The following is a 24,402-nucleotide window of genomic DNA, read 5'->3' as shown; positions in this document are numbered from 1 at the left end:
TATACATTGTACTACAGACATTCCTCACTACTGACAACATATGCAATAATCAGTTGGTGTACATATGTCTGATACATGTTAATGTTCATATGTTTGTGAAAGTAGGTGTTGCAATGTGACATGATTGGGTGTATTATGAATGAGTATGGTTCTTGCTTTGTGTCCTTTTTATATTGTCCCCATACTCAATGTATGCCCCTCCAATTCACTTATTGGATATCTGACCCAGGCCCTCTTTGAGGCATGATTGCATTACCCATCATTCCTCCCCCACCCCAATCTTCACATGCACAACAACCACCCCTTCTATGGTGACTTAGGTTAATATTAATTGTTATGATACTAGAGCTTCATGTGTTTTGTGTATACTCCAATTTCTCTGGAGTGCTTCTGTGTCACGAAGTGTGTTCATAGATGCTTATATATATATATGGCTATTGCTGTAACTGTATAATATATATATATATATATATATATATATATATATATATATATATATATGTGTGTGTGTGTGTGTGCAGACATCACTGACATATATACAGATATATATATATATATATATATATATATATATATATATATATATATATATATTTCATATTAGTTTGTAACAGTAATATATCTGTAGACTGGAATGTGTTGGTTCACAAACTATAGTACATTACAATGCCACAAGGCCACTGTCCCATTTGTGATCATTACAGTGAAATGCATATGGTATAAGGTGTAGTATCAGGACCATGAAAGATGTGTACACCTCGAATGGCTGAGTGGTACACCCAATCCCTATAGTGTGCATGGTCCAGGGTTCAACACCTGTGATGCTTTATGACTGTTTTTACTGCAGAGTAAGGCTCATTTACCCAGTTGTAAGCATGTTTAACAGTGTTTGTTTGACATGATAGCAGCGATTAAAGACAGTTAAACAAACATTGTGACGTATAACCTGTGCACGCAAACATGGCCACATCTGCTAACTACTCCGGATATGTACCTGTCAGTGACATAACATCTCACTATGTGCTGTCATGACATTACATTCTCTGTTGACTGTACTCTCCTGCACACATGGGTTTATATGGGTGATTCAAATGTTTATTATACAGACAATTACTACCTATATCTGCAAGCTGTGGTTAAGGTATACTTTTGCACATGATAAACATCCCTGCCTTTATCGGGATTGTAACCTCGAATTCACAGATACTATGCAGATGTTGTAACCATTACACTGTTGGCATTAACATTGCTTCCACCTATTTCCTATTTAGATGATTTCTATGTGTAAGTTAGGCTAAGCAAAGGGCGGTACCCCCTAACTCACTGAGCTTCACCTACTCATGACATAACAACATATAACAAATGTACTGTGAGACAATACATTATATTCCTAACTACATTAGGCATAGCCCCTCACTGACACACTTCAAGGGAAACCTTGTTGTGTGAATGGGTAATAGATTATACACACCTAGGATCATGTGTCCCAAAACCATACAGCCAGGGGTTGGGGGAGCCTGTCCCATTTGATAGCTGCAAGACCTGTTGGGGAAATTGAATGGTGTTGAATTGCCACATTAACATGCCTTCTTTAGATCACTATGTGCCCCTATCACCCTCCACAACCCCAGTCTTCCACAGCTTCCTGCAACTCTGCCTTGAATTGCTTCATTGGCTATGCTGGACAGAGGCTCAGTTACTTCATCAATGGTGCGGAGAAGGCCAACACACTGTTGCTATGCTTCTAATTGCCCTTGGGCAGATAGATAGTAAGCTATCTGTGCATCTCTAATGTGCAGGCCATCACAGCCATAATATGCAAATAAACAGGCCTTCATATCACAATATACAATGTAAACTCACCATGTAGTCAGGAAACAGTTGAGTACAGCACGAACATACAGAACACTGATACTTAGTCACTCCAGATGCCTATCTTGGAAGCTAGAAGACTTGTATAAGGTTAAGGCTTTCTATTGCTTACCACTAGGTTACCTACAGCGGAGATGACAATCAAGGACAGATGGGGAACATGCATGCAATGATACCATACCAGCCTATGTGTCTGCCTTACACTTTGGAATACTGGCCAAGGCTATTGGCCTCCCATGGTGCCTTATTTAGGAGAGTCCCAAAGGTAATACCAGCTCCATAAACAGCACAATAGCAGATTCAATGTGATTTATGCTACTGAACACCAGGGGTTGAGATCACAACATGCATGCACTCACAGCACTCCTCAGGATGGACAACATCAACATCTGTGCATTAACTGCAATCTGTCTTAAGGCTCCTGATAGCACACCAGCACTGCCAGACTACAACTCATACCACACATTTCAGCCACGGAACATGGATTGACAGGCATGGAGGGGCTGTATCCGTATTCATCAGGGATACCTACACCTCCACGTTAGTGGGGCAGCATGATACCTCTGTAATCATCCATGTGCAGCTAACATCAGCCACAACAACAATTTTGAATGTGGCCTGCTACGGATCACCCTCCATGACCCAGGACATCCACTCCACCTACCTGGAGACAGTGGAGAACACAACAGTCCTAACACACACCCTGGCATTGGTCGATGTCAACTACCATACCATTAACTGGGACATGTACTCCAGTACTCACTTCCAGGACCAGCGCTTCCTGGAATGTATCACCTCATATGCCCTGTATCAGGTGGTAACCTCCCTAATGTGGGGTGGAAGCTACTAGATGTGGTCATCACCAACATGTCCAACAGGTGCACCACAGTGGAGGTTTACAGGTCACTGGTTAGATCTGCCCATGAACTATTCACTGTTTACACACCCTAGTATCTCCCCCACCCATGGATACCACAGTGTATACCTTTCCTACAGCTAAATTTGCACTACTAGTGACAGGAGTGGGAGGTTTCACAGCCCCCATGCTAAGGGGAAACACTGCTCCAGATAGAGACAGATTTACAAATGCAGTCTATAAGCACCTACATGGATGTATGTATTGTGCCATCGCTGGTAAACCAAGAATAACTCCTCCTAGACAAGGACACCACTCTAGTGGACCTCTGCAATAAACAGGCAATACTACAGATGTAGGACAGTATTCTAGACACACAGCAAATCCCACGAAGGGCTGACATCCATGACCACTATAAGTATGATACGTAGGTCCCTCATGACATCATCCAAGGCTAACATCAGCAGGAGAATACGCAAGGATTTGAAAGATAACTGCAAAGCTTTCTTTGGCTATGTCAAGGATCTACATGGTGACACACATATTTGCACTGTGCCAGTGAAATATAGCGCAAAATATGCTAACCCTACTGATATCGCCAACATCCTTGCAGATACATGAGGTGCATACTTAACCCACTAAAGAGCCCACAACACTACCCATAAGGTACAGTATCCCAACCATCAGAGACACACAGGTGGAAATGGCCCTCTCTAACAGCAGAACACAGCATCAATGGAGGCAGATGTTGACCCAGACTGGATCTTGCAAACTGTACATGACAACATGCCCCCCACCTGATTATGCATTCCTACCTCAGCCTCTCCACAGGCTACATGCCCATACAATGGGTGCGTGGCAACGGCTATTCCACTCCATCATGAGGAAATCACAACTGACCATGGTAACTACCGCCCCATAAGCCTGACTAGCCTGGTCTGCAATGGTGTGATTTGCATCCTCATGGCACTCATTAACAATGGCATTGGTAACCTTTGGACACGTGACCTAACCCAGGTCAGCTTGGTTGACTGCAGTTCATGCCTACTGAACCTATTTTACATCTTACATACAGTCACCAAGATGTTAGATGACAGGGGAGGTGGTTCACACATACTACCAGGACCTCACCAATGCTTTTGACACCATGCCACACTCAGGTACTATTGATAAACACACCAGCCTGTACATTCACCCATACATCACCGGTTGGGTTGCCAAAAGGCTTACACACACAACCCACGTGATACGACTAGTGGTCTCCAGGTTCAACTCTTGAACAGTCAAGACTGGTGTCCCACAGAGTCCTGGGAGCCCTACTGTTTGGCATATATGTCTCAGATGTGCAGGCAAACACAGGTGGACTACAACAGAACATGTTTGGCAATGTCTGCAAACTGGGAGCCATGACTGATAGTCCAGCTGACATGGACATCCCTCAGGGGGCCTCACAGAGAATGTCACAGGGTGCCACTGGCACGGCCTTCAGCCAAGTGCCACTAACTGCATGGTCATTTCATTGTGGAATTGGCACCCACATATTAACACATGAGCGGCAGCCACTTTAATTCAGATGAGGTAATGGGGTATCTGGGGACTAAGGTAGATAGTGATCTCCCCTGTGAGAATCATATCTCCACAGTAGTTAGGACATCCTCCTATGTAGACCATCTGACTATTAAAGGATTCCCATCTAGACATACTGAGGTTATAGTGCCTCTTTACTCATCACTCATCAGTCCCATCATAGGGTATAATAATTCATGTGGGATGTACCTCAGACTACACGTCCAAACAGATGGGGGGGGGTCCACAAATGTACCTCACCAAGGGGAATACTGGCCTCCAACATATGGCCTATGCAGCTGGACTGGATACAGTCCTGCTTTACTCAACGACATCTTGTTTACCCAGAGATGATCTCCGCTGACCAACACAGCCATGTTGAACTCTGGCTTGATGGATATGCTCCACCTATGGGAATCCATGTCACAGTGAGCCACAAACTGTAGTGAACTGACCTTGCCACAACAATAACCGGAAGATGCTGGAGGGACAGCTTCCTGTCACAGATCCCCATACTTTGGAACAATATCCCTATCTACATTTTACAAAGCCCCTCACTAATACTCTGCAAGAGAAACCTTGAAGGGTAGATGGGGAATGGTAGATGCACCCCAGGGATCCCGCTCTTGGCTCTGCTTCACAGAGGGACGGTTAATGACTCAATGGGATGGCAAATGCTGACACATTTTGGCTGGCCTTATGAATGGCCTCTGGCAGTTGGCCAAGTACCTACCTATGAATCTATACATACACTATCTGCATATGCTGATAGCTTAGTTTACTGTTCAGGTGTTGACTTACCTTGTGCCACTGGCTGATGTGTGTGCAATAGTTGAGGGCTGCCTATGTTGAATGCACACAGTAGACTGCCTATACATGACAATGTGCAGGTAGTCTTGTGTGTGTGCCATCCATTTTTACTTTGTGTGCAGGTGAAGAAGGGTGTCAGTCCCTAGGTGCCTACACTGTCAGTGTGTGTGCTATACATTCCCTCTTTGCTAAGGCATGGGCATACTGGGCATGCCTCCATCTGCCTATTGGGGCTGGCTCAGGGTGTTTGTGGTCTGAGTACCTCTGTGCCTGTGGGGCCCTTGGCAATGGTGGTTGGCTGTGAGGGCCTTCATCATTCTGTCCTTGCTGCAGCTGTTCCCACAGGGCCATATTGTGCAGCATCGCACACACTATGAAGATGTGGGCACATGTGCCTGGAGAGTACTGCAAGGCTCCACCAGATATGTCCATGCAATGGAACCATGATTTCAGCATCCCAAACACATGCTCTATGTTGATTCTGGTTTGTGTGTGTGCCTCATTATGGTGTTCCTGCATGGGTGTGTGTGCATTTCTGATGGGAGTCATCATCCACGGTTCCAGTGCATAGCCAGCATCCCCCACCAGGTGGCCATTTAGGATGTCCCCCTGGCAAATAACCGATACAGCTGTGAGGCATGCCAGATATGGGAGTCATGATAGCTTCCAGGGCTGCCAGCACACACATCCATGATAATGGCCTGGGCATTGCACATGACCTGGCAGTTGATGGAGGATTATCCCTTGTGGTTTATGTAGCACCTTCCCTGCTCACTGGGTGGTGACTTGATGTGTATGTGCATGCAGTCTATTGCACCCAGTACCTCCGGGTATTCTGCCACATGGTGGAAGAGACGCATATTGCTGGCCAACTCCTCCTTCGTTCGGGGGAAGTATATGTACTCATGACATGTAGTAACATGGCATCCAGGAACTGGTGTAGTACCCAGGATGCTGATGCCTGTGAGATCCCCATGATATCCCCAGTTGGTCTTTGAAATGTACTTGTAGCTAGTATTCGCAGGCTTACACATACCTTCGTATCCAGTGGGATGAGTTCCCCTCTGTTTGTTCTGGCTGTGAGGCGTGGCCTGCACAGCTCCACATGTTGTTGTAGGGTGTCCCTGTCCACCCTGTAATGCTATACTATTTCCAGATCATGTAGCCCCTGGTAGGTTAGCCTGGGTCTGAACACTCTCCTCCTCCTCCTCTGGTGCCTGTGGTGGTCATGTGCATCATCCTCCACACCATCTTCAGTCTCCAACACATGCTGATGGATCAAACCTATGGCAGCCCCTAACATGTACATAATAAAACTTCCCCGTGTGTATGCACCACTGGTGCAGAGTGTATGGGAATACACAAATGTGTGTGAGGTGCTTTAAACTTTATAGTATTGTGCTATGGATGCTGCTGATGTAAGTGGGTGTGTATGAACTATTCCAGCTGCTGCATGTCTTAATTATGGGTTTTGCAATGTGTACTGCAAGTGTGAGGCCTTTATTGTGGAGATCTACTTGCCTGCCTTGATTACTCTGTTGCCCTTTAATTCACTTTTAGACCTGGATCCCCTCCCATTATCAGGCATGCATCCACCTGCCGTCTTTCTTGTTTTGTACTTTCCCTACCCAGTCATGGTGAATTGTGCCTTGTAGCTGATATCCTGCATATCGACTTTGTTCTGCTTTGACACTTTGCTGTTTTCTTTGCAGCACAGCCCCTTCCCTTCCCTGTTCTGCAGGTAGCTGCTTGCAGCCCTGTTAGCTGTTGTCAATGGCCCACTGTAGGCTCCTAGGTGTTAATTAGCCATTTGTACTCCATTTTCACTGCTGCAGAATTTCCTTATTTCTTTCCTATATCCTTCCTGTTTCAGCTGCAATGCGCGATGTGCATACCCATTTATCGGGTTTATGCGTGTTTTCATCTCCATTCACATACATACTCGGTTACCTTGTGTGCTCTCCGCTAAGCATAGCTATGGGCAATTTGACACACCCCTATCCTGCAGCTTTGGCTAGCTATGGGCAGACCAGTTTAGCAATGCTCCAATGTGCTTACAGCAAAGGCGACACACCCCTCTCTTGATGTCATTTTTATCTCAAGGGCTCACCTCAGTGTTATAATGCTACGCTGTTTTGTGTATCCTTACATCAGCGGGAAATCTGTGATTCACTATTACTCCTCTAATTTGCATGGCATTGACTATTAATTCCTAGCTACTGCACATAACACTGTCACTGCCTCTTAGCAACCCTTGTGCCATGAGTATGGTGTAGCATGCCTGCCATTGACTATTATGGGGAAATCGTGATATGTGTTTCATTGCAGTTTTATTCTATATTTTTATATATTCCTTGCGATCTCTTTGGTGCACAGCTGCCCTGTGCTTCCACGTCACAATAATACGACTATATCTATTTAATGTTAATTTTATATTTTGTACATTTTTTTATGCCATTGGCTATATATTTAGCCATTGGCATATATTAACATTATAATACATGTGTTTGGTCGGCTGTCATGGCTCCAATTTTATGTTTGCAAAAATTGTAAACCGTTTTTTTTTTTTTTTTCGGTTTACATTTCTGCATGCTTACACTACACCTGCACCACTTGCTGAATCACTATATACCTTCATTTGCATGCTACACTGCTGCACATGGGGTGATTAGCATACAGGAGCTGTGTAGGCATAGCGTATGCAGGTAGTGCACATGGAAACAGCTCATACCTGAATCGCTCGGCGGCCATATTTGGTGTTTGATCACCAATGCTATGCCTGCACCTGGCGCAAGCTTCATGAATCCCGGGGATTGTTTAAGAAAAGTAGGCAATTTCTCTCTTAAATAATGTCACTTCATAATAGCAATAAGCCACTCAGGATTTACTCATACTTACTCACAAGTTATTCCTTAATTAAATTTCAAAACAAAAAATAAAATATTACTACAATATACTTGACATAATGACAAGGATTCGAATATGGTTGTGTCATTTTAGTCTTAAGATCTTTATGTTTAGCTAAGTTGTGCATTGTTATACATTGGTGTTGCTCTACTCTGACAAAAAATATACAAAATTCAGTTTTGTTTAGCTAGTTGCATAGATATAAGTAAGGGACCTTGATGAGTTTGGAAGGTTTGAACTAATGTACTTTTATCCTATTTTGAAGTATATAGTTTCACCAAAAATTATTTAGAGAAACATTTATTCTTAAGATCTTGGTGCCACTTGTGATGTTTTGGCATTAATATCACATGTATTTAAGATCAGAATGCCAGTGGTGAGAGTGATGTAATCTTACAAGAGGTGTGATGTATATAACAAGGACACAGACTTGATTTTTGAGTGACAACTCATTTGAGGCTCACAAAATAGAAACTACGTGCTACATTTGCACTGTATAATTATATTCCCACCCAAAATAATCTTTCCTTTAAAATTGTTTGGATGTCATAGCAAAGAACCAGTTCTGCCACAGAGAAGTTTATTTAAACAAGCTAAATACTGATGTGGTTTACACTTTGAAAAAAAAAAACATGATCTGCAGAACTTAAATAACTATACTACTCAGTGAGTGGCCAAAAAAAGGAAACATGGAAAGAAGTTCCTTCTTCAGTTCTAACACAGATGCAAAATTATCTTCTGCAACACAGAGCAAATTGTAAAGAGCAACAATTAGAGTGTTGGCATTCCTCTTTGCTTAGCATATACTTGCATTTTAAACAGCAGGCTTTAGTACTGTTGTGTTATATCAAATAGGAGGCAGGCACCTACACACATGAATGCAGAAACAGTGTCGCCTCTGCTGTGTCATAATTTAGTACAACCTAATTAAGAAAATATGATTCAAAAACACATGAAATCTGATTCAAAGTCCTGCTTTTATATTGTAGACCACTTAGCAAAGGAAAATGATAAAATAAAGTGGGATGACAACTCACTAACATGAAAAACTGATCCTATTAGATCAAGAAATGTAATGGCAAAGAAATATTTCTAATAGCTGCAGTTAAAGTTCATTATTAACCATTAACTTTAATTAATTTGTTCCCAATGTATGCATTACCTAATTCATGGTCGCATGGGAGTAGAAGTACATAAAAGAAATGAAAGAGTACAAATTCCCCCATGAAATAAAAATCAAATAAATAAATAAACAAATACATAATACTAATCCTTTACAGGACAGTCACTCAGAGACAACCGTTGCTACTTTATAATATGTTATGTATGAATAAAGCAATATGCCACAAAACACAACACAACAAATACGTCCAGATTTAGCCCACCTTTAAGAAAATCTTGAAGAGAAATAGTTGACCTTCTAGTATATAAATGTACATTTACTCACTTCACTAGAAAAATAGAATATACATAATTAATATTCATATCTTCATAACAGAACAGGCAGAAAAACTGAAACAAAGAGACCATTTTACAGTATAGTGTATACAACACTTCTAAATTGGCCAGCTTAAATACTGATTCCCTTATGAAATAGTTAGCTAAAATTATACCAAAACAAAATGCTGTTTTCATCTTGTTCTTGCCTCACTGCAAATGCAATTAGAATGCAAAGACGTTTTGCAAGTGGGTTTAATGAAGTAAAAACGTTTGGTTGTAAAAGTTCTTAAAAGACATTCTAACCTAATGACCTTATATAGGATACTAAGAACTGTTCTGAGTGCAGTGATTTATATAGTCAGTCCATTTCACTATTTAAGTCTTAATTCCCTCTGCTGCTAAAACAAAATTTCAGAAACTGCTAACTTAATATTAAGGAGAGTATTGATGGAAAATGATAGGCCAAGCCAACTGAATATGTCAGCATGTTTTGAAAAATGCACTGGAAAACAGAATATAAAAAAAACCTTGAAAACTTGCAACAAACTGGATTATACATTAACATCCTGTGTGCCTAAAATTCAGCAACTCCATTGCTCTCATCCACTCATTAAGAACTGACACACTTATTTTCAGCTGCAGCAGACTACGGAAGTCAGTAGTGGTGCGTAACTTAATTACTGAAACGTCTGATGTGCAAGCTGAAATGTAAAACAAACATAGGAGCGATGTGTATTTGTAACTGTTTATTGATAGCAGGTCACATTGATATTTTTGAATAATGCATGAAAGGAGAATGATGGTGTCCCAATTGCTTGATATGACTAGTAAGGTACATGCAAAGGGGATATTGTAGTTAATAATGGGTCAAAGCAAAACACAGTACAAGAAGGGGAGGACTTCTTCTGAGATGAAAGATATCGTTTTTGCACTGAGCTGTGGAATGTAAAAGGATTTTCAAACCATTATTGCAATGTGATGGTCAAATGTTAGAGAGCTATCCATCCATGAGACAAGGTCTCTCCTAACCTTTACATTTTGAAAAGATATGTTATACATGCTATAGGTTAGAGTTTGCGAGTGTTTACCAAAACCTAGAATGTTGCCCTTTTTTCTCTCAAAATTTTTTTTTTATTTTTCAAATACATTTGAATGAATTCCATAGGTTTTATACATAACATCTTAAATAACTATATACACTATTTACATTAGTCTGACACTATAACAGATCTTAATGTATACAGTTACTTTATAAGTATGTCCAATCCATTATCAGAGTAGCTGATCAATTATTGTGTAGTGCCAATCAACGATAAGACTTTTCCCCAAGGGTTGTTGATAAATGCCTTTGGATAAATTCTTAGTTCTTTAATTTTAATTTCCAATAATGCTGTGGTCTTCAGTAGGCAGTAGAAGTCTTCCAAAGTTGGTATTGTGTTTGTATTCCATCTTCTTGTTATACACTTTCTTGAAATTGCAAGTATAGTCCCTACTAGATACATATTTGACCTATTCAAATGAGGACCTTTGTTCACATTTAATACTACAAGAGCTTTAGTTAAATAAAAGGATCCATTAAATAAAGCTTGTAGAAAGTTATTAATACCATTCCAAAATGGCTCAGTTTTAACTCAATCAAAGAAAATGTGGTTCCAGTCTGCATTGTGTACTTGCTCACATCTCCAACATATTCTTTTTATGGAAGAACTAATTTTAACAATTCTGTCTGGGGTTAAGAATGCTCTGTACAAGCATTTCCAATTAAAAACTTTCCAATATTGTGTAAAGGATGCATATTTTATCTATAATAACATATTTGTTTTAATATCTGCAGTTAACTGTATTGAGTGTCATTTTGTTATATATTTCCAGTATGAGGTTTAATGTGAACATTTTTGATGTTGAGCTTGACCCCATTTTTAATATACTAACTATTTACACTTTTAAGCTCCTGGTGAAGTACATTTATCAGAAGCAGACTTGACAACGACTATCGTGTTATAGTGATCTGCAGACATTGTTAACCACACATTCTCATTTGATGAGTGGAGAACACAGAAGTAGATGGTGAACAGCAGAAGTCTCAGCACACATCTCTGAGGTTGTTGTCACTTGTCTTGTATATTTAAAGAGACAGTAAAGAATTGTAATGGGTTCAAGATATTTTTTGTACATAAACACATCAGGAACTGGAACTGGAACATGTTCTTAAACTGACTGACTCTCTTATTACTTAAAACACACTCACACATGCATCTTCATTCATGCCTGCATTTACTCTGACTGAAAGTACAAAATGGCACTGATCTTGCACGTGCTCAGTAATTTATATGCATGTGCTATCTACCTACAGTGGCAGACAAGGTACAATATACTCAGTGATCTACATCCTCCCTCTTTAATTTGTTTGACATGCAATAGGAGACCAAAATACTTTACATGCTAGATATCACATCAGCATTTCAACAACAAATCTAAACTCAAGCCCAAGTTGCTGTGTATTTCAGATTGGGTCTGGAAATTCTACCCAATCTGGTCACATTAAATATTTGACTGGATTTAGCAACAGGGATAGCCTCTGGAGAATCTTTCTCAATTGAAACTTCACAGATTACATCAGGATTACTTGCAGAAAGTACACTGTCTACCGGAATTCATACAAGTGTAGAGTCATTGGCACAGGCAATCTCCTGCAGCACTGATTCAGAGACTGGCAATATATGTCTTCAATTCTTTCTGAAATCCATTCCTTCAGATTGTATGATTTAAGATCTTGGTTCCTCACAAAGGTTTTTGATGATACCCATTCGGTCATATCCTTTTGATATTTACATTCTCACAACTTCTCCTTGTCTTAATGGCCTAAGAGGTTTGCTGGGCTTATTGAAGTACAAGTTTTGTGACTGACATTTTCTCGAAAGTTGAGCCTTGACATCCTGTTGGTCTTTACGTTTGGCACCAACAATTATTTACTGATCAGTAAAGCTGTTCTCATCTGTCTGGACATTAATCTCTGAGCAGGTGGACCAAGCAAGTTATCTTGAGGAATGTTTCTGAGATTGAGTAAGTTAAGAAAAACATCATTACCATCTCTCTTGGATTTCTCCAACAAAAGTTTTGCACTCTGAACTGCACGTTCAGCTAATCCATTGGACTGTGGATACTTAGGACTACTAGTAACATTAACAACCCTCCAAGACTGAGGATATTTATTAAACTGCTGACCTATAAACTGTGCACCCTTGTCAGATATGACTTTATGTGGACTATCATGGACAGAAAAATGTGTCTTTAACTTAGTAATGACTGTGCTGGGCATTAAGTTAGGAAGAACGTCAATTTCAAACCAGTTCGAATAATATTCTACTAATACCAAGTAATGACCATTCCATTCAAAAGTATCAGTAGCAATCATCAACCATGGTAATTCACAAATCTGGTTTAGCTGAAGTGGTTCTTTTTGTTGGTGTGATTTAGTACTACTGTGGATAGAACATACTAGAGTATCCTTCTCTGTATTGTTTGAAAAAGAAGACCAAAATACTATGTCTCTTCCCATTCTTTTGGTTGAATCAGTACTCAGGTAACCATGATGCAAAATTTTGATATATTCTTATTGTAATGCTTTAGGAATTATCACTTTAGGACCTTTCATGATGATTTCATCTTTCTCATGAGCTCGTCTAGGTCAGGAAAATACTGTTGTATGTCAAGTGGTAGACTGGTTTGTTGTGCTGGCCATCCTTTACTGATAACATGGATCAGCATCTGGAGAACTGGGTCTGAAGCTGTGTGACTTCTGAGTTCATCAAGACATAATGATGAAAAATTTCAGACTTCCATGACTTCAAAGTCTGCTTTCTCATGTTCATGTTGCTCTGTTGTTTGTCTGGCTGCTCATGACAAAGCATCTGCAAATTATAAATATTTGCCTTTTGTATAGACAATATTGAAATTGTACTTCTGCAATTTTAACACCCTGCATTGCAGGTGTGTTGGGGCTGTAGGTAATGGCTTTTTTAAGATCGTTACTAGAGGTTGGTGATCAGTCTCTATTTTGATAGGTCTTCCATAAATATAATCATTGAGCTTTGACCATGTGAACACTATGGCTAAAAGCTCTTTTTCTATTTCTGCATAATTTATCTCTATTTGAGTTAAAGCTCTGGATGCATAGACTACTGGTATGCCTTCCTGAAGACATGCTGCACCAAGACCATACTTTGAAGCATCGCAAGAAAAAGTTATAGGTTTGTGAACATCATAATATCTCAATGTGGATGGACTTGCAATTTTCTTCTTCAGAATATGAAATGCTCTTTGGTGTTGTTCCAACCAAAACCAGTTAACATTTTTGGATGTCTGCTCATGTAAGGGTGCTGGGATGAACTTTCCTAAATAGTTGAACATACCAATAAAACATTGTAAAGATATGACATTCTCTGGAACCGTCATCTCAAGAATAGCTGCTTGCTTAGACGGATCTGGTTGTAAGGCAGAACTGGTAAACAAATAACCCACATAAGTAACTTCTTTCAGTTTGAATTTGCATTTCTGAGAATTCAGTTTAAGACTGACTTCACGTACATGGTCTAGAAATTTCCTGAGATTTCTATAGTGTTCACCTTCACCATCACCCCCTACAATAATGTCATTTATTATGATAGCACATGGATAATCAGAAAAAAAAACTAGCTCCATTGCACGTCGAAATATTTCACTGACAGAATTTATCCCAAATGGCATTCTGAAAAATCTGTATCTACCAAATGGTGTACTGAAAGTGGTTAACAATGAGGAAATCCAATCCAGCAAAATTTGCCAAAAGGAACTTTTGATATCAGAGACTGAAAAAATAGTGGCATTTGGTATGAGAGCAGCTACTTCTTTGACTGTATGCATTAGATGATGAAGACACTTAAGTGCTTTGTTTAAGTCTCTTGGATCAATACATATTCGAATATCATCTGAGCTTTTCTTATGAGCTATGACCATGGAGGATACCCATTCAGTCAGTTCTTCCACTGGAGCAAGGGCAACTAAATTCACCATTTTATCTAGTTCTGCTTAAGGGCAACTAAATTCACCATTTTCCATGTCCTGCTTTTACTTTACTTTGCTCTGCATTGCTACTGGAATCTTCCTTGCTGGTCTGATATCTGGGCTTACTTCATGGTTTAATTTCATGAAATATGTGACTGGACGTTTGCCAAGCTCATCTTTGAAAATATCAGCATATTCACAAAAAATATTCTGTGCAAAACTATCATTGTTCATACTTATGTGGTGGGCCTCTATTAAATAAAATCAGTCACATTCTCAAACTGTCTTTGAGGCCTAACAGTGACTGCACGTCTTCTTTTGACTATGTAAAACTGCAAGTCATAGCTGTTTCCAGCAGAATGGAGTGAAAGAATTACTGCACCATCAATATGAATCACTTCACCACCATAAGCAACTAGTTTTGCACACTTTGCTGAATCAAGTTTCTCACCAGCTTGTACTCTGGCAAACAGTTGTGCTGATGTAACATTGTACTTGGATCCAGTGTCTATTTTAAGCTCTACAGGTTTCCATTTAATCTGTACAGCAGAAAATATTTCACTCTTTGCTGATAACTAATAGTCTACTGTATTAACTGTTTCATCTATCATAGAGAGGCCATCAACATAAAAAGTTAACTCACAGCTCTCATCTGATCTACTTGCTTCTTTGGATACTCTCTTTTAATAAAAGATTGTGCCACTTCAGACTTGCAAAGCCTTTTGAAATGATTCCAGTTCTTACATGTGTGACATTGCTGACCAAAACTAAGCACTTCTCCTGTTTAGGTTCATGGCTGTTGCCACAATTGCAACAGTTAACAATAAGGTTGGCTGCTTTGGCCCCATTTGGTTTATAGTTAAGGATGGGTACTGCCACACTCTTCAGTTTATATTTCTTTTTCATCTTAGCTTTCTGTTGTATACCATCAACATTTGCACTGGTAGATACTGCAAGCATGCTTTTCTCACTCGTAAGCATATTTGTGTGCTTTTCTGTAACCTCCTGTATTTGAAAAATCTCTATAGCTTTGTTCAATGTGAAATCACTGTCTCAAAGCAAAATCTTTCTCACTGCATCATTATTAACACCACACACAAGCCTGTCTTTTATCAACTCATCTTGTAAATAACCAAATCTGCATGTTTTTACTTTATTTCTCAAGTTAGTAATATATGTTGCTATAGTTTAAAACAGGCTTTTGATTTCTTGTGCAAAATGTGTGGCTTTCCATTGTAATATGCATTTGAGGGTTACACATTTCTCTAAATTTATGTTTTAAGCACTCTGGGTCTTCCCGTAGTTCAGCTTTTATCACAATATGGCAGTTTTCTCCCTTTCCTGCATACATGGGAGGTGCATACACAAATGAATGTTCCCTCTCAATGGCTTCTGAGCCAGCTAAATTAAGGAGTATTACAGATTTTGAATGTGCATCTTTATCAGAAAATGCAGCCGTAGGAGAATATCATATTCTTGCTCAAACACTCTCCAATTCTCAGAAACATTGTTATCAAACACCAGTGGTCCAGGTCTGTGAAATCCCTCTGTCAATAACAACATTTGTTGAAATATAAGCATAGACCAAGTACTTGTAATTATGCCCCAAAACACAAATATCTCTCTGAAATGGCTTTGTTTCAAAACCGCAAACACTGCAAATATTCCAAAAACCTTGGATACTTTGAATAGCTTTAGTTATTGTGAAAAAGTAGTACATTGTGAAAAAAATTGGTTGCTTTAGCTTTTTCATACATTTTAAACACTTCTGAAATTATTTCGACCACTTCTGTAATTATTTTGAATACTTTTATCAGTATGTCGCTATTTCAGACATTTCTTTTATCTCAGTAATTATTTCAAATGTTTTGAATGCTTCACCACTTATTCTGCGACTGAAAAATCATCTAAACTAGTTTAAGAACCTTTGAATAACCACTGACCTGTTTTCAAGTTCACGCCTGTATATTTATCCACTTTTAACTTTGTGCCTCATGGTTCGTGAGCTGCTTCACCTTTGAATCCCATTCTGACACCATGTCACTTGTCTCATGTATTTAAAGAGATGCTGAAGTGTTGTAATGGGTTCAAGGTGTTTATTGTACACAAACACATCAGGAACGGGAACTGGAACATGTACTTAAGCTGACTGACTCACTTATTACTTCAAGCACACTTGCATGTGGATCTCCAGTCATGTCTGCATTTCACTCTGACTGACTGTACAAAATGGCACCAATCCTGTCCAAGCTCAGTAGCTTAGATACACATGCTATCTAGCTACAGTGGCTGACTACGTACAATATACTTAATGATCTACAGTTGTCATGGTCACCTTCGTGCAATGAGAGGATACACCAACTAGTTTTACCATTTGGGTCTTGTCTATAAACCAGATGGCTATTCATCTAACCATGTATAGGTCAATTTGGTGCTCCTTCAACTTGCTTGATTTATTTGCATGTTGCATGACATTGAATGCTTTAGCGAGGTCAAGGTACACTGGATGGTCAGTCTGTTCACTGTGCACAGTTTGAGAAACTCTCTAAAAGATGTTTACCAGATTCATGAGACAAGATCTACCCTTGAGAATACAAAACTGCTGGAGGTTAAGACTGATATGATTTTTTGATATCACAGTTATCACAGTTATCACAGTTAATTAGATCAGTTATGATCACACAAACTTGAGCCCGACAGTTAAAAGACCACTTATAAAGTTGTAAAAACACTGCCGCCGCTAGAAATCACTCACCAAGACTTTATTATTGAACTCACAAACAGTTAAAACAGATTGAGTGCTTTCTTCCCTTCCAAAGGGATTTCATCTGAATCTATTAACATTCAATAATTCCCCCCTTAAATACTTTTTTTAATGTGATGATGTCATTCATTGAAAGCCATTACTGCTCATTTAAAGTACTAGATGCATAAAATTCTATTATATTTTAAATATTCTTAAAACAACTATATAAATACTTTCATAAGTATTGTTTAAAAATAGATAACATATATGAAATGGTGATTACCATCTCAATTATGAACTTTTAAAATAATAATTGGTTGTCTGAAACAATCATTTCTTATATCCCACTTGCTTATTTAAAATAGGCTTAATAGAAATGATTTCATTTAAGCCTGGTGGAAGACCTGCTTGCAGTTTAATTTGCCATTTAGTCTCCCTGTCTTCTATATGACTCCTGAAGTCACCACCTCTCGGATTTCTTCTAACCTTCTCTAAAATGGTAAAGGTAAATTCTTTACAACCCTGGGATGTACTAATATTTTTAAATAGGGCATTATTAGGGTTTTTAGTACTCGTTTGGTATGTGTGTTCATAAATCCTGTCCCTCAGGCTTCTCTCTGTTTTACCAACATAAAAACTGGGACAGGATTTACACATAGCCAAGTATACTATCCCAGTTGACTGACAATTCCCCTTTCTGGTCTAACTGTAGTTCCTAATAAATTATTGATTTTAATCAACCCATCTTGACAAATGTGTCTACATTGTGAACAATTTCCACATTTTACAGTACCAAACTTACTGATAGATGTTAATGGCATTTTAAAATTCTTTTTTATGTTGGTAAAACAGAGAGAAGCCTGAGGGACAGGATTTATGAACACACATACCAAACGAGTACTAAAAACCCTAATAATGCCCTATTTAAACATATTAGTACATCCCAGGGTTATAAAGAATTTACCTTTACCATTTTAGAGAAGGTTAGAAGAAATCCGAGAGGTGGTGACTTCAGGAGTCACATAGAAGAGAGGGAGACTAAATGGCAAATTAAACTACAAACAGGTCTTCCACCAGGTTTAAATGAAATCATTTCTATTAAGCCTATTTTAAATAAGCAAGTGGGATGTAAGAAATGATTGTTTCAGACAACCTGTTATTATTTTAAAAGTTCACAATTGGGATGGTAAACACCAATTCATATATTTTATCTATTTTTAAACAATATTTATGTAAGTATTTATATAGTTGTTTTAAGAATATTTAAAATATAATAGAATTTTACGCACCTAGTACTTTAAATGAGCAGTAATGGCTTTCAATGAATGCATCATCACATTAAAAAAAGTATTTAAGGGGGGAATTATTGAATGTTAATAGATTCTGATGAAATCCCTTTGGAAGGGAAGAAAGCGCTCAATCTGTTTTAACTGTTTGTGAGTTCAATAATAAAGTCTTGGCGAGTGATTTCTAGTGGCGGCAGTGTTTTTACAACTTTATAGATCAGTTCCATAGCTTTTTGTATAAGACTTTTAAGAATTATGGGTTTGTCATTTCCAGACTGTGTGGTGGATCCACCCTTTTGGATTGTTAAGTTAAGGGTGAAAAGGCTGAGGAGTAGGTCAGCCAATACATGCTTAGTGTTATTAAATAGATAACTGGTTATGATATCAGGGCCCATGGATGGGGTGTTCTTTGTTTTGAGAGTACCTTCATTAGATGCTGGGTAGTGGATTGAGTCGATAAGAGATAAATATGTTTAGAGTAGATGTCTCTAGGGTGAGATTAGCATGGAATGTATCAGCGAGTGTGGTGGCAAAATCCGTTGAGTCAGAGTTCTTTATATCATTATGAATATGGGTATTGTTTCATATTTTCATGGCATAACTAAAGAAGGACTTGTAGTTATATTTGGCTTCTGCAGCTATTTTGAGTTCATGCGATGCCTTTTTTTTTCTTATGTCTTTTCATTTTTTTATCTAGGTACTTGGTGTTCAACTAAACTTTGTTGTTATTTTTCTGCTATATTGGTTTAGGTGTTTCTTCACTGCATTATTCAGTTTATTTATGCTTGAGGTCCATCACACTGCTTTGGTTTAAAACCTCTCCTGGATCTAGATGTGACTGTCAAATTAATACATTTGCTCAGGTGTGAGTATAACTTTTCTGAATAATTTTTTATAATAATATAATTTTTGATAATACTGTTATACTTGAAATTAGAGACTTCATCATAGAACTGTGGGAGATATGTCTGAAGTCCTTGAACTCAGTAAAATGTGTTTCTGGTGGTTTACAGTTTCTGATGAAGACAGTTACTACATTATGATCTGATTTGACTGATGAGTAGGCTACCTTGAAGATGGTATGCACAGATATTAAGTTTGTGAAGACTTGGTCAAGTATATATGTTCTCCAGGAGGTTCCTTAATGATCTGGTCCAGGGAGCTTTTTATAAAATGTAAGAAAGTCTGAGCATATTATGCATTTGTGGCACATGTTCCCCATTTAGTCATTGGGGAGGTAAAATCCTCAAGGATAACTGCATTTCTGTTTAAGGCAGTTCATCAAGAATATTGGGAAGTGTAACTTTCAATTACTACTTTAGACTTTATCTTGATCACTCTCATAACTTCTTTCTTCATACTGAGTACCTATTTGAGAAAATTTTCAAACAATTAAAAGCATGTTGCTCAGTTTCTAACCACCTCACTCCAGAAACCATGATAACATTAGCCAAAGAAGGGCTCACATCAAGGGTAAAGTGCAGCTCCCTCTCACTCTCTAAACCTGTCATACAATTCAGGTATCTCACAGCTCACTATAAATCATGTATTCACTTTATAAGAAGTGTTCAGTCACCATTTATAAGGTTCATAGGTAGTTACTTGTCTTGTAGCCTAGGAGACCATTAAGGAGTCTAGCCCATTTTCCCAATTGCCCCACAGCACAGTCTGGTTAAGTGACGTGATCAGATTCACACAGTTGGTAAATGGAGGCTAAGGGAATCAAGCCCCTATTACAGGAAGCAGCTCATAGCCTTAATCTTCTGTGCTGACATACTCTATGCTTACCTCACAGAATCTTTGATTCTATGACTGGCTTAGGTAGCAAATATTAAGCCAGAGTTACCACAAACTTCAGAAACAACTTGTCACGAGCAACATGTCTATGCATAGCAGTAATTCAGATCAAAGAATGTGTTCTCATCCCATAATGTTGTAGTGTCTATCACTGTTTAAACAGCATCTCTGTAACTCTTTGAAGAATGCCAGCTGGCTTCCAGCAACTGCTAGAGCCATCTTTCTACTATTATATTTTTACATATAAGTTGATTAATTTCAGATTTTGACAATGTCAATCAAACTTCACATTGCATTCTCCTAATAAGACATGTGGGACTTCCCACAATATTTACTTCCCTGGACAGGGGTCCAGGGAAGTAAATATTGTGAGAAGAAATAGTCAGGGAATTGTTATGGCTAGGCTTGTATAGGCCCTAAGGCTGATAGCCTAGTACCAACCTATGAAACTATGAACCTATAAACCACTCCAAACACAGCATTTTAGTGCTCAGACCATATTTAGTAAGCCTTTCACAAACTGATACAAGCTAAGTGAAACAATATGACCAAAAAATGTACAACTGATCTAAAATATAAGGCATTTAGATCAAAACTAAAAAACAAAGTACTTATTTGACAAAAAAGCCACAAGGGTTTGAAAGATGCTGACTGATCTTATGACTAAATATACTGTTCTTGACATTTTAATATACATTTCCAGTGTATCTATGTTTGGTTTGGTGCAGAACAAGTTGAATGACATTACATAACTCTTCTACTACTGTAAATTTCATCTATAAATGCTATCTCTGTAAATACTGTCTTCCTGAAAATCCACATAAGTGTTTCTCACATCCTCTCACAGACACTAATATTATTTTATTTGTCTATTACAAGCATTTCAGTTGTTAACTTATTATCTTCCCTTTGAAATGTAATTCTCAGTACAATGCACAACGTTCTTCAACTTTCTCATAAAAACTTATTGCCATTTTACCTTATTACTATGAAATTAGCTACCAGGATAACCATTTTTAAAACAATAAGGAACAATGAGAATTTCAACTACACAAATTTCCAAAATTAACTCACATCTTGCACTTGGTCAGTTCTGAAACAATTACCACTTGAAGAAGCTGTAAATTACTTTAATACCAAATTCCTATCCATCCTTGACACACTTGCACCAGCACGGACTATTAGAACCAAAACAAAAGTTGCTCCTTGGATCTCAAAAGAAACAAGACATAAAATGCTACCTAGAAATAGGGCTTGGGCCACTTCAAGGACCACAAAAAAACCCTATAGATCAACTTAGATACAGACAGCAGGTCTATATCATATGAGCGAATCGCACAAATTTTGAACGCTCATAATATTGAATGTACCAGACCTCGAAGTGCTTTTTCTGACATCGTAGTACAGTGAAGAATGGAATATTTGCCCTTTCCTCACTGTAGTGTGATCTTGGAGTTGGAATATATATTTAGCGGGGGGGGCACATCCCCCCACAATAGGAAGTTCAAGGTCCAGTACATTTGATGATAGTTCAAAATTTGTGCAATTCGCTCATATGATGTAAACCCACAGACAGCTAAGAAATGAAACAAAAACATCCACCACATTAGACAAGAAAAACTATTACTGTCATCTACAAGAAAAACACCAAAACAAGCCCCAAAAGTTTTGGGTATGTATAAAAAAACTCCTTAGTTCAGGACAGTCCTCCACTCCTGCCCCCTTGGATTCTAACCAAACCCCCCCAGCAGAAATTGCCAATACCTTTAACAGCTTCTTTAAAACAACCATCCAGAACCTAGCTAACCAATTATCCCCTGGATGCCCATACTCTCCGGCCACTACACCCTGATCCCAACTCCCCTGTAACTTCAAGTTAGTTTGCACATCTTTGATCTGAAAATTACTTACAAAACTAAAGCCTACCACCCTGTTGGCTGATCTCCTCCCTGCAGAATATCTATAAAAAGCTGCAGATGCCATAGCATACCCCATTACTATCCTGATCAATAGAACTATAACTGAAGTGTCCATTCCCTCCGTCTGGAAGATATCCCATGTCATCCCACTCCATAAAGGGGGTAGCTCTACTGAACTTTCAGAATATAGACTCATAGCTGTTCTGTTACCCTTGGCTAAAATTATGGAAAAGTCCATCTACAATTAACTCCTGAACTATCTTATCCATAATAATCTTCTAGTCAACACCCAACATGGCTATAGACCATTCCATAGTACAACCTCAGCCCTCCTCTCCTTCTCTAACGTCATTAACTAACACCAAAACAATAATAAACGTTCCCCTGCTATCTTTCTCGATCTTTCAAAAGCCTTTGATATGGTAAACCACCAAATACTCATAAACACTTTGAAATCCATCTCCCTAGAGGACCAGGCCATCCAGTGGTTTCAATCATATCTCAGTGGTAGACAGCAGGCTGTCCTATGGCAGAGCAAACTATCCACCCTTTTACCCATCACCCTCAGAGTACCCCAAGGTCTACTATTATTTTCCATTTTCATCAGTGATTTGTATAAGGTCATCCCAAATGCAACATGCATTCAATATGCAGATGACTCCACTTTAGTGTGCTCCGACACTTCACCTACAGAGTTGCAGATTCTATCCCAAAATACTTTTAAAACATTTGAAAATCGGCTCCTTAACTGTCATCTCATATTAAATCCTAATAAAACCAAACTTCTGCTTTTCTCCCCCACTCAACAGGTCTGCCCCTATAACCCTTACATTGAAATCCAGCAACAGCACCATTATTTCCCCAGATTCCTTAACCAAACTGTTAGGAGTTATAATAGATAATAACCTTAAGTTTGATCTGCATATCAATAAAACTATTAAAACAGTTAATAAAAAACTTGGCTCACTATATAGGATCAAGCCCTTCCTAAAGCCATTAGCCAGAACTGTAATTGTTCATACACATCTACTCTCTACCCTCCTCTATGCTTCCCCTCTATTTACAAACCTTAGCAAAACTGACCTTAATAAACTTTCTAGTAGCTACAATCATTAGCCTACAGAACACATCACTGTCATAACCTAAATCTACTAGGATGCCCTGAACTGCCTAACCTACTTCAGGTTAACCAGCTAATAGTTGCACACAAGATCATCTACCAACCAGATAATACACTCGTACTTACAAACCTCATCACCCCGTACAGTAACCTTAGTGCACTTCGTTCATCTGAAAGATGACTAGTTCAAACTCTCAAATCCATCAACACAACCGGTAAATCTCTGTTGGCTAACTCTGTTGGCAAAACCTAGAAATCTCTTCCTGCTAATCTTACATCTGAACTCTCTCTCTACCTCAATTCAAAAAAAGTCTGATTCAGTACTTTAAAAAACGATGGCTATGTCCTTGTCCTAATCCAGACTAACTCTAACCATCACTCATGTGCACATGGAGGACTTCTGCCTACACTTTTTTTCTTCACTTATAAATCCTATGACCTCCTTGGATCTACTACCAGGTTAGTCTACTAGGCATTCAATACCCTATTATTCTTAAAAACATTGTCTATAATTTTCCATCTGAGTAAAATGTAATAATTTGTTTGTCTAACTGTTTTTGTGTTTGTTTACATCTGCGCTTAAATCCTTTTTATTTGTGTTTTATTTTGTGTTTTAAACTGTAAAAATGTAACAATTTGTTGAATGTCTTTTTGGAGTTTTTCTCCCCGGGCCTCCACTGAAGATGGACATGTATCCAGTTGGGCTATCCCAGTAAACAAATGTAAAATAAATAAATAAATAATAAATTCATCAAAAATAGATATGCATTATGTTGCTATTAAATTTTCTTCACTTGAAATGTATTTACTTGCTAAACCTACCATTGATTACTTTGTTTACTTATTCTTCACTTTGTTTTTTCTCTTTTCATTTATAGAACTTGAACCATTTAAACTGCATATACCAGTGACTCCTCAACTGTTCAATCTCGGCTTTGCTAAAGATGAAGTCTGTAAAGTTAGATTCTGTGTCATATAACAGTCTTCAGTTGGTTATCTGTCTAATCCTTGTGTATTGCTTTGATTATACCTGGGCAATG

This window comes from Protopterus annectens, chromosome 4.part0 (assembly GCF_019279795.1).
Source record: "Protopterus annectens isolate FY-2018-M chromosome 4.part0, PAN1.0, whole genome shotgun sequence".
NCBI lineage: Eukaryota > Metazoa > Chordata > Ceratodontiformes > Protopteridae > Protopterus > Protopterus annectens.
Note: the sequence above shows the minus strand (reverse complement) of the source record.